Here is a 13,692-nt window from a genome sequence, read left to right as displayed (position 1 = left end):
TAATCAAAAAACACTTTTACCTCTGGTCAGAATCTGACACAGGCTTTTAAAAACCAATGTCTTTGACATTCTCTTCAGATTTAAGAAATCTTTGTTTGTAAAATCCCAGCTCCCCTGTTGCCACCGCAGTTAACCAGAAACTGTTAAACCCTTTATGACCCCTTTGGGGGCTAGCCAGGAAGGCCGTACAATTAGTGCTATCAGTGGAAATCTTAGACAGCACCTTGGGCTTTTCTTGGGAAGAATGAAACTTCTGATTAAATGGAGATTCTCACAGCTGTAAAGCATGCTGAGCTGACAGGAGATTTGCCCTAATGCTGTGAGACAAGTTTCTAGAACAATGGAGAACAGTGAAGAGACCCAGTCCAAGTTCATCTTATGTGTTAGAAATCTCTCTGCTCTTCAGGAAATGCATGAGAGATAAATCTACATTTAGGGTTTCTGTGTCTCAGTTTTACTTGTGAGAAACGGTGACAGTGGCCCCAAGACAGAGCCACAGAAACATGAGCTCATCAACCCTCAACTCCTCAGGCAGGAGGCCAGGCTGAGGGAAAACCAAACCTCCAGTTAGTCACATCTGCCAGCTCACAGAGGTGACACAGGTAGTAGTGAAGACATGGGCTCTAGAATCAGGGCTACTCTCACATCCTGGCTTCATCATATCCTAGCGTGGGCCATTACGATGGTGACACCAAAAGGCAGCTTGGAGGGGTTTTAACCACCCATGATCTCTAGCAGACCTCAAGGTATTCCAAATAATAATCATCATCATTGTAATAAACAATTAAAATAGTTTCTATCTTATGTAAAGTATGAATATAACCATACTAGAAAATGTTGGTGCCGTTGTTATGCACAAGCTGAGTTAACATGATGTGCTTTTGATGCAAGCATAGCTTTGAGATGAGTCCTCTAACAGCACCCCCAACACTCCTAAACCAGAACAGAACCCCAAACCCCTTCATTATGTAAAATCTGGAGCCAACACAGCCAAAAATACTTCCCTTCTGTAAGCCACAGTTTCGTCCTCTGTTAAAACAATAAAAGCTAGCATAGTTAGTGAATACTTCTTATTTTGTAGGCAATGAACTAGTTGCTTTTATATGAATTATCTCATTTAATCCTTACAACAATATAAAGTCAGCCCTTACCACTCTGTGCCTCGCTTGATCTCAAATTGTAAGACAGAGATAATAATGTCTACCTCTTGAGATTGGAGTAGAGGTTAAAAGAGATGATGCATGTAAAATGCCTGGCACTGGTGGTGCCCAATAAATGGTAGTTATAGTGATGCTAGAGAGGCTGAAGAGGAGATGAAGGAGGAATAAGATGATGCAATCATGACTTCGGTGGACAGAGTCTCCAGCTGATACTTGGACCCTTCCTCAAGTGCTCATTCTCAGCTATTTTCTCTCCTATTCATAAGCCCTGAAATGTCTCAGCAATGTCTTCATACATGTTTTATCTCTATAAGCTTATATACAGAGGAGGCCTGCAACATTTGTAGAATAAATAAGTGGATCTGGCCTTGGGTGGCTCCAGCCTCTGCTGTCAACATCTTGTTTCTCTCTTGGAGACAACCTCTCACATGAGAAGCCCCTCTCCATACCCAGGTTAAGCAAGCTGCTAACAGGAACTCAGAGGAAGAGATGAAAGAACCAGTCTTGAGTTGGCCAAGCTCAGGAGTCCAGAGAGAGCCACAGGGTTAGGAAACATGAGAATGAGACTTGAAGGCCAATAATGTAAGGATGCCAAAACAATCGCCAAAACAATCTGGGCAATGGGAAAAAGGACTAAAGGAGTGTGTGATTGAGACTGGTTAATTGTCCAGCTGTATCCAGTATCCCCTTCTTTTTAGTAAGAGGCCCTGGAAATTTTACCCAGCGTGTGGCCACTCAGCTGGAGACATTTCCCAGCCTCTTTCCATTATAGCCATGAGAGTAAGTTCTGGTCAACAGGATATAAAAGTGATATGAACAATTTATAGGTCATATGTCCTCTTCGTTTGCTACCTTCCTATGGATTGAAACCCAGACCTGGTCTTGGTGAGGCAAGTTCAGCCATGAATACAAAGGCAAGCCCTTGGGATTGGTGAAGCAACAGGATAGAAGAAGCCTGGCTTCCTAGATGATCTTACCCTGGACCACTCATTTATCTCTGGATTTTTCCTTGAGAGTTGTAAACTTCTAACTTAACTGTTCGGTCCTCTGGTTAAAGCAGCATAGCCTGTACTCATTTGTCAATTGTTTATCATGAGCCCAATATCCAGGTCCAAGAATGAGATTACTCTAGCCAGAATCCTAGCCAGCAGACCACCAAATCCAATGAAACCTTCATTGCTAGACCTTTTCTGAGGGGTCAGAGGACCAGTCTTCAGGGTTTCAAAGGAAAAAACATGGGTTTCTGGGTGAAAATGGCTGGGATGCAAAAAGAAGTGAATTGTTCCCATCAGAGAGAGCAGAGAGGGCCCCTCCCCAGATACCTGGAACCAAGTTCAAGCTGATGCAGACGTATTTCCCAAAGATCATAGAGCAGCTATAATCTGTAGAATAGTTCATTCCTGAGGAAAAGCAATGCCTAGTTTTGCAGTCCCAGTTCTTGGCCTGACACACCAAAGGAGCTCAATAAATATTGATTTGAATATTGATTGGATGAGCAATGAAATGTATAAGTTTTGAGTTCTTTAAAACGGGAATTCTGGCAATGAAGACCAAGAGTTGGGCACCCAAAGCGGAAAGGCAAGAGTTGGCTTTGCTTGGCTAATTTCTTCATGGTATATCACTCTGAAAATTAAGAGACTACGAAAGCTCTTTGAATCACAAGCTCCTCTTTGGGCACTCCTGGGCCACTTCTCAAACTTTAGGAAACAGGAAGTTGAAGAATTTAAAAACCTTTGACTTTGGGAAAACTGATTTGGGGAGACTGACGCTGGGCCACTGAAGATCTGAACTGAAAAAGTTGCTAAGGAAATGACACTAAATGAAACGGCCTTCTTTCATCATTCGACTCCTTCATTCAACACAATTTCACTGAGGATCTACTAGATGCCAGCAGTCAACCGATTGCTAGTGTTATAGAGAAGATTACAGATTATAACACTGTCCCTGCCCTCGGCGAGTTTATGTACTGTCCCATGCCCTTCTCATGATCACAGCCCCTGCCACCTCCAAACTCCACTTCAAAGAGAGAACAGACTAGGAAGAACATCCTCTCTGCTTAGGAGAGATTTGAGCAGAGAATCAGCAATACTATTGTCCATAGTTCAGTATGCGTAGTCCATTATGAAGAATGGAAATGTCAGGATTGTCCTTATCTACAAGACAGCACTGCTCTTTGGCTCTCCATCCCCCTCCCTCCCTTCTGCTGAAAGACTGGCAGGGCTGCCATTAATACAAGATAATGCACGTCAGAGTCCAGCCCACCAGAAACTCCAGCACATGCCACTGCCTGGAAATCAGATTGCAAGGCTTTTCTTGTCAGAGCCTGGACATGGGCACTCATGCCGCCCACTGCCATTTGAGGTGTGGTGGTTATCCTCTCCCAAAGCCTCCTTGACCAGATTGAAAGTGGGGAACAGCCTGGTTCACTTGAAAGGGGAAAGACCTGAGGGTACCACCCAAAGCCCGGGAGATGGTGGGGAGGAGTCGTAGAATTGGCAGGGGTGGGAAGCAGAACACATAGGAAACTAAGAAAATTGAGTATGAAAGTTTTTTCATCAAAAAGCCTACGTGTATGCTAATGATGGTGGTGACCAGGAGCAGGATATGGGACAGTATACACTATCAGGAGAAAGTGATTATGATCTATGCTTCCCATGCATCAGAAGCCAGCAAAGAAGAAAGACAAACTAAAATTCTGGCTGAGTTGTTTAAACAAAATAATGAATTATCTCAACCTGGAGAAATAGCTGACCATTTCTGGATAATTTCATGCAGAAACCAACATGCATATAAAACTTTTGATTTTGAATCAGTTTTAGACTTGCAGAAATCTTGCAAAAAATAGTACAAAAAATTATTTTATAGCCTTTAACCCAATCCCCTAAAGTTAAAATCTTACATGATCAGAGTATAATTATCAAGAATGGAAAATTAACATCGGTACAATATTATTAACTAAAAAACAGACCTGATTTGAATTTCGCCATGTTTTTTCCATTAATGTTCTTTTTCTGTTCCAGGATTCTATCCAGAATCCCACATTGCGTTTAGTTGTCGTGTCTTCTTATTTCCTGCAGTCTGTAAGTATCTCGGTCTTTTATGAACTTGACACTTTCAAAGAGTCCTGGTCAATTGTTTTGTCAAATCTGGATTTGTTCTGTTTCTGGAATCATGTTATGCATTTTTGATACTGTGTTCTTCTCATCGTATCCAGAGGTTAATAAGATTGATATGTCTTACTAATAGAGATATTTTTAATAATCACTTGATTGGTGTCTGCTGAGTCTCTCCACCATCACACTCTTTCCACTTATAGTTCATAAGCAGTTTGGGCACAATACTTAGGCTTTTTACCAAAAAAAAAATTCTGTCATTTTAAGTTGATTACAATTCTAGGGCTCTTCATGTGTTTGATTTCCTAGTGTATACTGTGGTTACTCATCTATAGCCCTGTGACTCCAGACTTCCTCATGGTGCTATAGTTTATGTGGTACTTATTAAGTATGCAGTGGATATGGGTGAAAAGCTCCACATTGAGACATGACCACCAAATGCAATGTATAAGTCTTTTTTTTTTGCCCTCGATTCAAACAAATCAATTATAAAAGGGTGTTTATAAGACAATCCAGCAAATTTTAACATAGATAGATACTGAATGGTATTAAAAAATTAAGAACGATGTTAAGAAATTATTACTTTTGTTAAGTGTGATAATAACATCGAGATTATATTAAAAATAACTTTTTTGTTATAGTATGCATACTGAACTATTTACGGGTAAAGTGATATGATGACAGTCATTTCATTTAAAATACTCCAGGAAAAAAAAGTGTGATGAATGTTGGTCATCACTGAAGCAGGTGATGGGCACATGGGGTTTCATTATAGTTATATATTTTTTATTCCCAAAATAAAAAGTAAAAGTTATTTTTTCAAAACTACTTGCTTATCATAGTTAACTTGCCTCATAAAATACCACATTCCTATATTACTATAATATCATTATGCATTCTATGAAAATTGGTCATTTCTCATACTATGACTTCAAGAGCAAAAATTTATTCATTCTCAATATCTGGGTGGGTGCTGTCTTTGGGCTCCCAACCTGGGTGGCATCTGCTCTCTGTGGCTTTTTTTCAGAAACACGTCCCTCTTGAGTTGCTTTCTTCTCAGGCAGACTCTTCACCGAATTGCTGCAAATGGTCAGTTGTTGGCAAGTACTCACATAGTTTTCTTGCTGGTATTTCAAAGTATAACATCACATTTCATATATCTGCATATTTCTATCTACCTATCCCATCCCTGTCTTTAGCAAGCACTCCTTTCATTAATCTTAATATTTGCCCAGCTCTTCCTAGAGATTTCAGATGTTATTTGATGCCATGGTTACATTGGATAAGTCAGTTAGCCTCTGTGAGTCTCAAATGCTTCATTTATAAAATAGTGTACACCTACCATATAGGTCACTAAGAGAATTTCAGGGGATAATATGCATGTTTCTGTTCTATTTGTGATACATTGAAGGTCCTCAGTAAACATAACTTTTCTTCCATCCTAGTCAGGCCTGTCCCTAGAAAGCATTATATGGACATCTATGGGGAAATCTAGCTCTGGTGTGCAAGCCTGATAAAGAGGAGTCCCACTACTGGCCCAGAAAGACTTTCAGGGCCCTGCACATGAGACTTGGGTCATGTGACTTTCTGAATGGCAGAATTGTTGCCTCACTTAGTTGTATAAGTTATTTCTGGAATCTGATGTAGTTAGAGATATAAAAGACAATAGTATCATAAGTCTACGATCTTTCTAACCTGGCAGATATCTCTGAGACCACTATAAATGAATGAGCAAGTACATAGCCAAGTACAACTGTACATGGTGGTCCCAGGCAAATCTGCCCACAATCTGGTCTAACTCACCCCATGTCTCTGGCCCCCTCCATTCTTCCCATTTTTCTTCCTCTTTTCATCCTTTCACATAAATGGGTGTATCTAAAGTGGTTTGTTAACTGTAAGGTGCCCTACAGAACTTATGTTATATTGTTTTATTTTTCAGTACCCAAACTAGCCTATATATGTCACACACCATCAGTTAAAGTGCTAGTTTTATTTATATAGGGGTTTATTTGTTGGTTTTGTTTTGAAGAGCTTTTTGTTTGTTTGCTTGTTTGCTTTTTTGTTGTCATTGTTTTGGTGTCCGTGCACATTCCAACCCGTAAGGGAATTAGTGGTATTTTTAAAACCTAGCTGGCCTCCCAGCATGGCTGAAACAGGAATATTGTTCTCCTGAGAGCTGTTCTCTGCAGCACGCTACCTAAACTCGCTCAAGTAAGAAGTGGCTCAACTACCAAGTCACACCCGGCACGCAGAGTGTCCTTGTGACTTTTGATTTGGGGATCAGATCAGAAACCACTGAGTGTGTCCTTTATTCTAACATATAAGACTCATCTCTCCAGAGTGGCAGGTGCATGGGCTTCTGACTGAAGCTCTAGAGGAATCTTTGAGGTGCCCTGTCCCAGGTTCCTGTGTGGTGTGTAATGATGTTTTGCTTCCCAGCTTGAGTTCTGAAACTATTCAGAAATAAGACAAAAGACCAAGTAGTTAGAAGCCAAAGTATTGCATTTATTGCTGATAAAGTTTAGGTTAGAAGATCTAAATTGTGCCTATTGGCAAATGGAACCTCAGCTTTAGGTACGATGCTTTCAAGGTAGTGCTAAACCACAGCTAGCCTCGCCCTGCAGAGACAGATCCTGCCCCCGAGGAGCTGAGGAGAACATGTGCTCACAGCAGATCGGCCTGCTCTCAAGCAGGAAAAACGAGGCACTGAGCCAAGCTCCCAGTTTTTCATACCAAATTCACCAAGAAGAAGTAACGTTGCTAAACCAGTCCTAGCCAAGTCTTTTCTCTTAAAGTCTTCTTGAGGTGAATGTTTATAGAATGACAATTTCCTTTAAGAGGGACATCTGGTTACCCTATAATCAATTCTGTTCTGACACGGTAATTAAAACACCTCTATTCCATGCTCTTTCTGGTGTTTACCGCAAACCCAAGCTGCGCTCTGGCATTCACACCTCCCACCACTACAGTCACTTCTTCCGTTTACCTAACATCCAACACCTACTCACCAACAGCTGTAGTCTGAGGACACGCAGAACAGCATGGCCTGAGTTAGCATTTCCTCTGGAACTATTTAAACAGTACAACCTTTCCCTCTTTTGTCTTTGCACAGACACATTCTGTTGGCAGTTTCCCTGTTTTTGGACTTCAGTGTCATTAAGTGTCCCATGAACCCACAACAATAAATGGAAAACCTTATCATTGTGGGCTTTTTAAAGTCTGTTCCATTTAAATGAGTCACACTATTAAGTAAATACACCATTTCCTTTAAACCGTCAATCAGTTACATAAGTACTAAGAGTTCACTCTGACCCTGTGTTATGTTAAGGTTTTTTTTTCCTTGTTCTGTAAAATTTCCGTTCTTGGATTACACATTTTCAGGGATGATTGCCAATTTCTCCCTTTCCCCCCAGAGGTCCTTCCCTGAGCAGTGTGTGTGTGTGTGTGTGTGTGTGTGTGTGTGTGTGTGTGTGTGTGTGTTTAGTGTCAGCAAATAAATGTCACCTTTCCTGTTTTCTCAGCAACTTGAATCAATTCCAGTTTTCTACTGGGTTTCCCTGTTAGTGTTTGGTGTGTGTGCTTTGCTGGATTGTTCTAATAAACTTCTCACTCTGTTTCGCAGGCATTAAGGTAAAGAGCATTACATTAAGAAGAAACTGAACTTTCTGATTCTTCAGAGGCTCAGCCTTCTCCTTCGAGGACCCAGGTGCTGGCAGGTGTTCAAGAGAAACCGGCAGGTAGTTGCAGCCTCCCTTGTGCTCCCATCATCTCAATAGCACTTTATACTTCTGATCCATACATAGCCCTGTATTTTAATGACTTGCTCCTCTGTCTCTCTCCTTACCTACTCGGTGAATTCCTCTAAGGCAAAACTCTGTCCTATTCTTTTGATCTGTTCCAGCTAGCTCCCCGAGTCCTAGTGGGACCTCAGTTAATAGTTGAGGAAAGGCAAAGAAAAGGAAAGAAGTGAGGGAGGTCAGAGGGGAGGGACAGGGTCCCAGCACCCTGAAACATATTACTACTTCTTCCTAAAAAGCTGTTCCCACACAAGTTCCCATGACCAGCTTCTCCTCTCTCTGTTATTCCTGTGTCCACCCAACATCACCGCCTCAGAGTATCCTTTCCTGACTTTCTTCCTGAAGGAGCCAACACACTGGCACGCATGTATGCATATGCACAATCACTCTCTATCCTCCATCCCTGTTTTGTCTGCTTCATGGGTCCTCGCGATCTGAAATCATTTCAGCTGGACGTTTATTTATTGCCTGTCTCCCTACACTATAATATAAGCTCAAGGAGGTACTATATCTCTAGTATCTCAACTAGTGCCTGGTCTGTGGTAAGTGCCTTACAAGTTTCAATTGAATGAGTAAATGGAGAAAAAGAGACAGGAAAAAAGGTAGTGTATCCTTTCTCACCTATGCCTTATTTAATCAACTTTAAAATGTAGAGTGGTGAGAACCTACACAGAGAAAAGAGAAGCTGTTCTGCCCTTTGCTCACCTGCCTCCTGGCTTTTTCATGTGGACTTCAGGGTCCAGAAGGCGTCTTTAGTGGGAGAACAGGTGAGGGAAGCGAGCAATGTTTTGACCTATTTCTCCTTCAAGATGTGAAGAAAGAATGCCGGTGCTCCTATGAGGATCTAAAGCCTGATGATCTGAGGTGGAGCTGAGGCAGGGATGCTAGCGCTGGGGAGCAGCCGAAAATATAGATAAAGCTTCTCTCACTTGCCTGCAACTCACTCCCTGTTGTGTGGCCTGGTTCCTAAGAGACTACAGACCAGTACCAGTCCACAGCCCATGGGTTGGAGACCCCTGCTGTAAGGAATGCGGTGATCCAGAGATGCAGAGCCGTCCTACATACAGTTCCAGTCACGCTGTCTGTATGCAGTAAAAACAGTCTGAGTTTCTGTTAAAATAATGGGGACATGGTTTGCACAGACACTCAGGCATTTAAGCAGAGAGGAGGGTTTATTTTAGATACATCATGGCACCCATGAATAGGTAGCATAATGAGGCCTCTGGAGGGCTTGGCACAGACCTGGAAAGCCAGGGGCCAGAGGCTACAATGCTGCTGTCTGTCTGGCCACACCATCCTCATCTCTCCTATATTCTGTGCATCTGCTTCCTTCTCTGCTCTCACTGCAGATCTGTACACAGGAGCCAAATATGGCTGCTCAGGAGGCTCAGATGCCTTTTTCCCAATTCCACAGGGGAAAATCCGATGGATCCAGCTTGGGTGCCCACATCCCTTCCAATCAGTTATGGGGGATGGGGCCATGTTGTATGGGTGTGGCAACTGGTGCAGGGTTCAGAGAAGGGCGTATATGGCTTGGGATCACTCCAAAAACATTCACCATCTTTACCTTGGTCAACAGATGGTGTACCCCAGACTGTAAAAATATCTGAGAAGCGATTTATTGTCATTTCTTTTCAAATATTTCAGATATTTTCTATTTGTCTTCTCTATCATTAACCCACAATCAATCACCTAGCACTGGAAGCATATAGTATAAAAGGCTGCCTTCTGAAATATTTGCTGGATCCATAGGGCACTGAACACTTGTTTCCAGTGTTAGCAGATCTAAAGCAGCAATCACAAGTCAATGACAGAGAAACATGTGCTGCCCAAAATTAGCCTAAGGAAGCCAAATGTTACAGAACTCCCATGGGCAGCTTTCTACTTTCCTCTTTAATCAATTTTGGGGCGTGAAAAAACAACTGCTGTAATGTACCCACTGAGTCAAACCACCTCAACAAAACAAGACGGTGTATGCTGAGTCCACACGAAACATACCTTTGCATGGGTAATTATGAGGCCAGCTCACACAGCCTTATGCCTCTCTCACTGACTATGTCTGACTCATTCAAATGGTTTTCTGGTTAGGTAGTCCAAGTATATGTGATACGAGAAGACACTAGGTGAGATCACACTCTGGGCTTTTTGAACACTGGATACTTTTCAATTGATTTACCTTTGAGCAAAATGCTTCTCTGCCACGGGAAGCCTATTTAATAGACTAGGGTGGGGTGGAGGTGAGGGTTAAAACAAGGTCGCTTCAAGGAAAGAAGTTGCACATTAATGTAAGATTTGTCATAACTGTGGACAGATTTCCAGAGATAACATTTCCTTTGGAGAAATACTCCTACCCTAAGAAGTGTAATGCAGGTGTGCGTCCACCACTGTCCTGACTTGTTAGGACCAATTCTCTCGTGTCCCGCGGTACTACTTACCCAGGTCTTACTCCATGAAGACCCTCTAGGTGACCAAGACTTTAACCCTGGAGCTTTTAAGTGTGCTGATCTGTTGGAAGGGGTCTTTGCACACGGAATGGGTGTGGCAGAGAGCGGAACAAAATCCTGGGGCACAGGTAGTTGTCTTTGGACCTAGCTAATCATCATAGAGCTGCAGCCCACAGGCCATCCTCGCCCTTGGTGAACAGGACATCTAATCTAGGTCTCTAGGACAGGTGAAAGTCTCTAGGAGTATGAGCTGATGGGCCACGGGCCATGTTCCAGTGAAGCACAGCTGTCTTTCTTTCTGTCCTTGAGGTTCTTTCTTTCTCCCCATCCCCCAGCCTGTGGAATCTTTAGTCTGGGAGATAGGGCTTGCTTTGCAATCAGGCAGTTATACATCCGGCTCTTTCAGTCCTACACTTGCACCCGTGACTTTTGAACTTCAATGCTACAAATTTGCCTCCTTTATTCTTTGGTTCAAGAGTGACATCCTTCCCTTAAAGCAGTGGATGACTCATATCTAGTTTTCTGAGCTGGGAGAAAGATCTTCCAGTGCAAGTGAAGAAAATCAGTGTGCTCAGAGTTGGAAGGGTTGTGAGGGTTGGGTGGGGGGGAGGGGCAGTATGAGAACACAGAAATAATTCTTTAAAATATTATTCCATTCCATTTGGATTAGGCATTGCACCCATAATGTAAGGCTTATTATTGTGGACGTGTATTCTTGACATGGTTTCTTGCAGGGCTGCAAGACAAACATGTGGAACTTACATGGAGGAGAAAGCAGTAAAAGTAGCTGGACTTGGATTGGTCCTGCACAAGTTGGGATGAGCTGTCGATGTCTTGTTGAAAAACTGAATGAGGAAACCAGATTTTGGAAAATGTATTGATATTAAGCTTTGCATTCTTTTGTCTTTTGAAGACCAGCATGCCAGACCTCACCTCTAGCAATGAAGGTATGTGTTCCCTTGAAGTTCGAGTTTGTTGATTAGGATGGCCTTTGCTATGGAAGATAGGAATGAGAGCGTGTACCGAGCACTGTGTGTGCCCCCCAAAAATGCCTTGGCATCCACCACTTCTTACTGACTCCTTGCCTAGGGCCCTCTCCAACTCAAAAGCACATTCTGCTTTGCACGTGGCAGCCAGAAGTACCAAGGAGTTAGCACCCCCAAGAAAGTGTTTGGCCAGTGATGATTTGGAGCAGGTGGATAAATCCACCAACTTTCTTCAGTTCTCAGGTAAGACAATTCTGAGGCATCTTTTACATGAACACTGTCTCGTAGAAATATAATGTGATTCACATGTGTAATTTTACAATTTCTAGTAATCACATTTTAAAAAGTAAAAGGAACTGGTGAAATGAATTTTAATAATATATTTTGTTTAATCCCATATATCTAAGATATTACCATGACAATATGTAATCAGTATAAAAATTATCAGTTAGATATTTTACATTTTTGTGTGCTAAGTGTTAAAAATTCTATGTGTAACTTACATTTAGAGCAGACCTCATTTCCAATTAGCCACATTTCAAATACTCTGCAGCCATGTGTTGCTAGTGGTTATCATCTTGGTGAGGGCAGTTCTCTATTGTCTCTCAAAGATTCCTAATCGGATTGAATGGTAATCTTATCCGTGCACGCTATCTAGACTTCTTCTCTTCCCTAAAGACTTATCCACTCTCTTACTGATGCTTCCTGGGATTATCTGCCAAATGAACTACTTGCTCAAATCAGTGCCTCTGAGTCAGCTTCTGGGCAGCACACCTAAAACATGATAGATCTAAGCCTGTAAGCTCTAAGCCTAGCCACATCTCATGTTAGTTGTTAAATTATTCTCAGATTGAAACTTTCCTTCTATTATTTTTACATGGAGTAAATAAATGGTAAAAGAACAATAAGGTGTGTTCTCTACTGTGATGGCCTAGGAGAAGAGTCCATTCTTGAGCCTGAATAGCAAAGGACAGAACAGCTCCCTTCCTTGAGACCTAAATGGTAGTAGCAGTTACAGTGCCCATAGAGATAGCCGTGCCAAGCAGAGGGGCAATTTCACAAGGGTCACCAGCAACAGTGTGACTGACTGACAAGGAAGCTGGGGGAGAGGAACACAAGGAACCCACTTGCTTTCACGCAAAATGGCCCAGGGCACCCCCAGACAAGCCATGGGACAGTTTCCAGCCACCAAACCAGATAGGCCAGGGAACAGCTTCCAGCCACAAAACCAAAAGGAAGGTGTACAAACTACCGAATTTTATTCTTAAAAGAAATTTTAAATTCATAGGCAAGAGTCGTAAAGTCATGACACCTGGATGGCATGTGAATTCAGTCCTAATCTGCTGTTTCAGTCATGATGACTTCAGAGAATCCTCCATCTGCGCCTCTGTGAGCAACTAAGAAAAACAATGGCTGGTTGAGATAAAGATTTACTCGCATTGTTTATAAATCTCCCTAAAAGAAGCACATGCTTATAGGAATCTGGGCATGACTTACAATAATGTCAAACAATGCTTAACACATGAAACAGCTCTATTAGGATGTGAAGCAAAGCCGAGAGAGCAATAATATATGAGTGAGCACTAAGATATTCCTAGAAGAAACATGATCCAGAAATGTTCGCATATATTAACAAAATCTTTTGTTATATATTTATCTAATGAAAATGGAAATTCCTGTCTTCGTATTTGTATTTTGTCTCCAATTGTCTGAGGTAGAGTAGAATGGCCCGTTGAGAATTTAGCTTTATATTTCAGGCACGTTTTTTTCTCAAGTCATCATCCCCATCAAATAAAGACCAATATATTTCAATTTCCAGGAGCCAGTAAAAATAAATGAAAAAATTATCATACAGAAAACTAGTCTAACCTTGCAGCTTTATTTCCTTACCTCTTGAAACTATGTGCCTTCATGAGCTTTTCCAAAAATTGAATTTAAAATAACAACATTTCATTTTGGCTTACACAGCACACTCTTCTGAAATTACTCACTCTAATATCGAGAATGACCTCCTATTTTAAAACCAGGGGCTCTCTCTCTGTTCTTATTCTACTTGAATTTTCTGTAGCATTCAAAACAAAGTTTTCTTTGTTTATTCCATTTCAATAAATATTTATTTAGTACTGCTATAAACTGAGCACTGTTACAAAAACCTTGAATATATCATAAAATAAAAGACTTCTGCCTTTATG

General features: G+C 41.6%; 1 long non-coding RNA gene across 1 annotated transcript; it reads left to right on the top strand.

Moving 5' to 3' along the window:
* Positions 1–7,889: 7,889 nt before the first annotated feature.
* LOC118602932 lies at positions 7,890–11,731 on the top strand. The gene is made up of 3 exons (XR_004951024.1): positions 7,890–8,010; positions 11,249–11,461; positions 11,604–11,731. It is a non-coding gene; the product is annotated as an uncharacterized LOC118602932 (long non-coding RNA).
* The last annotated feature ends 1,961 nt before the right edge of the window (positions 11,732–13,692 follow it).

The sequence above is a fragment of the Rousettus aegyptiacus genome, unplaced genomic scaffold (genome assembly GCF_014176215.1).
Source record: "Rousettus aegyptiacus isolate mRouAeg1 unplaced genomic scaffold, mRouAeg1.p scaffold_m13_p_1, whole genome shotgun sequence".
In the NCBI taxonomy this organism is placed as follows: Eukaryota; Metazoa; Chordata; class Mammalia; order Chiroptera; family Pteropodidae; genus Rousettus; species Rousettus aegyptiacus.
Note: the sequence above shows the minus strand (reverse complement) of the source record. Positions and strands in the feature narration are given on the sequence as shown.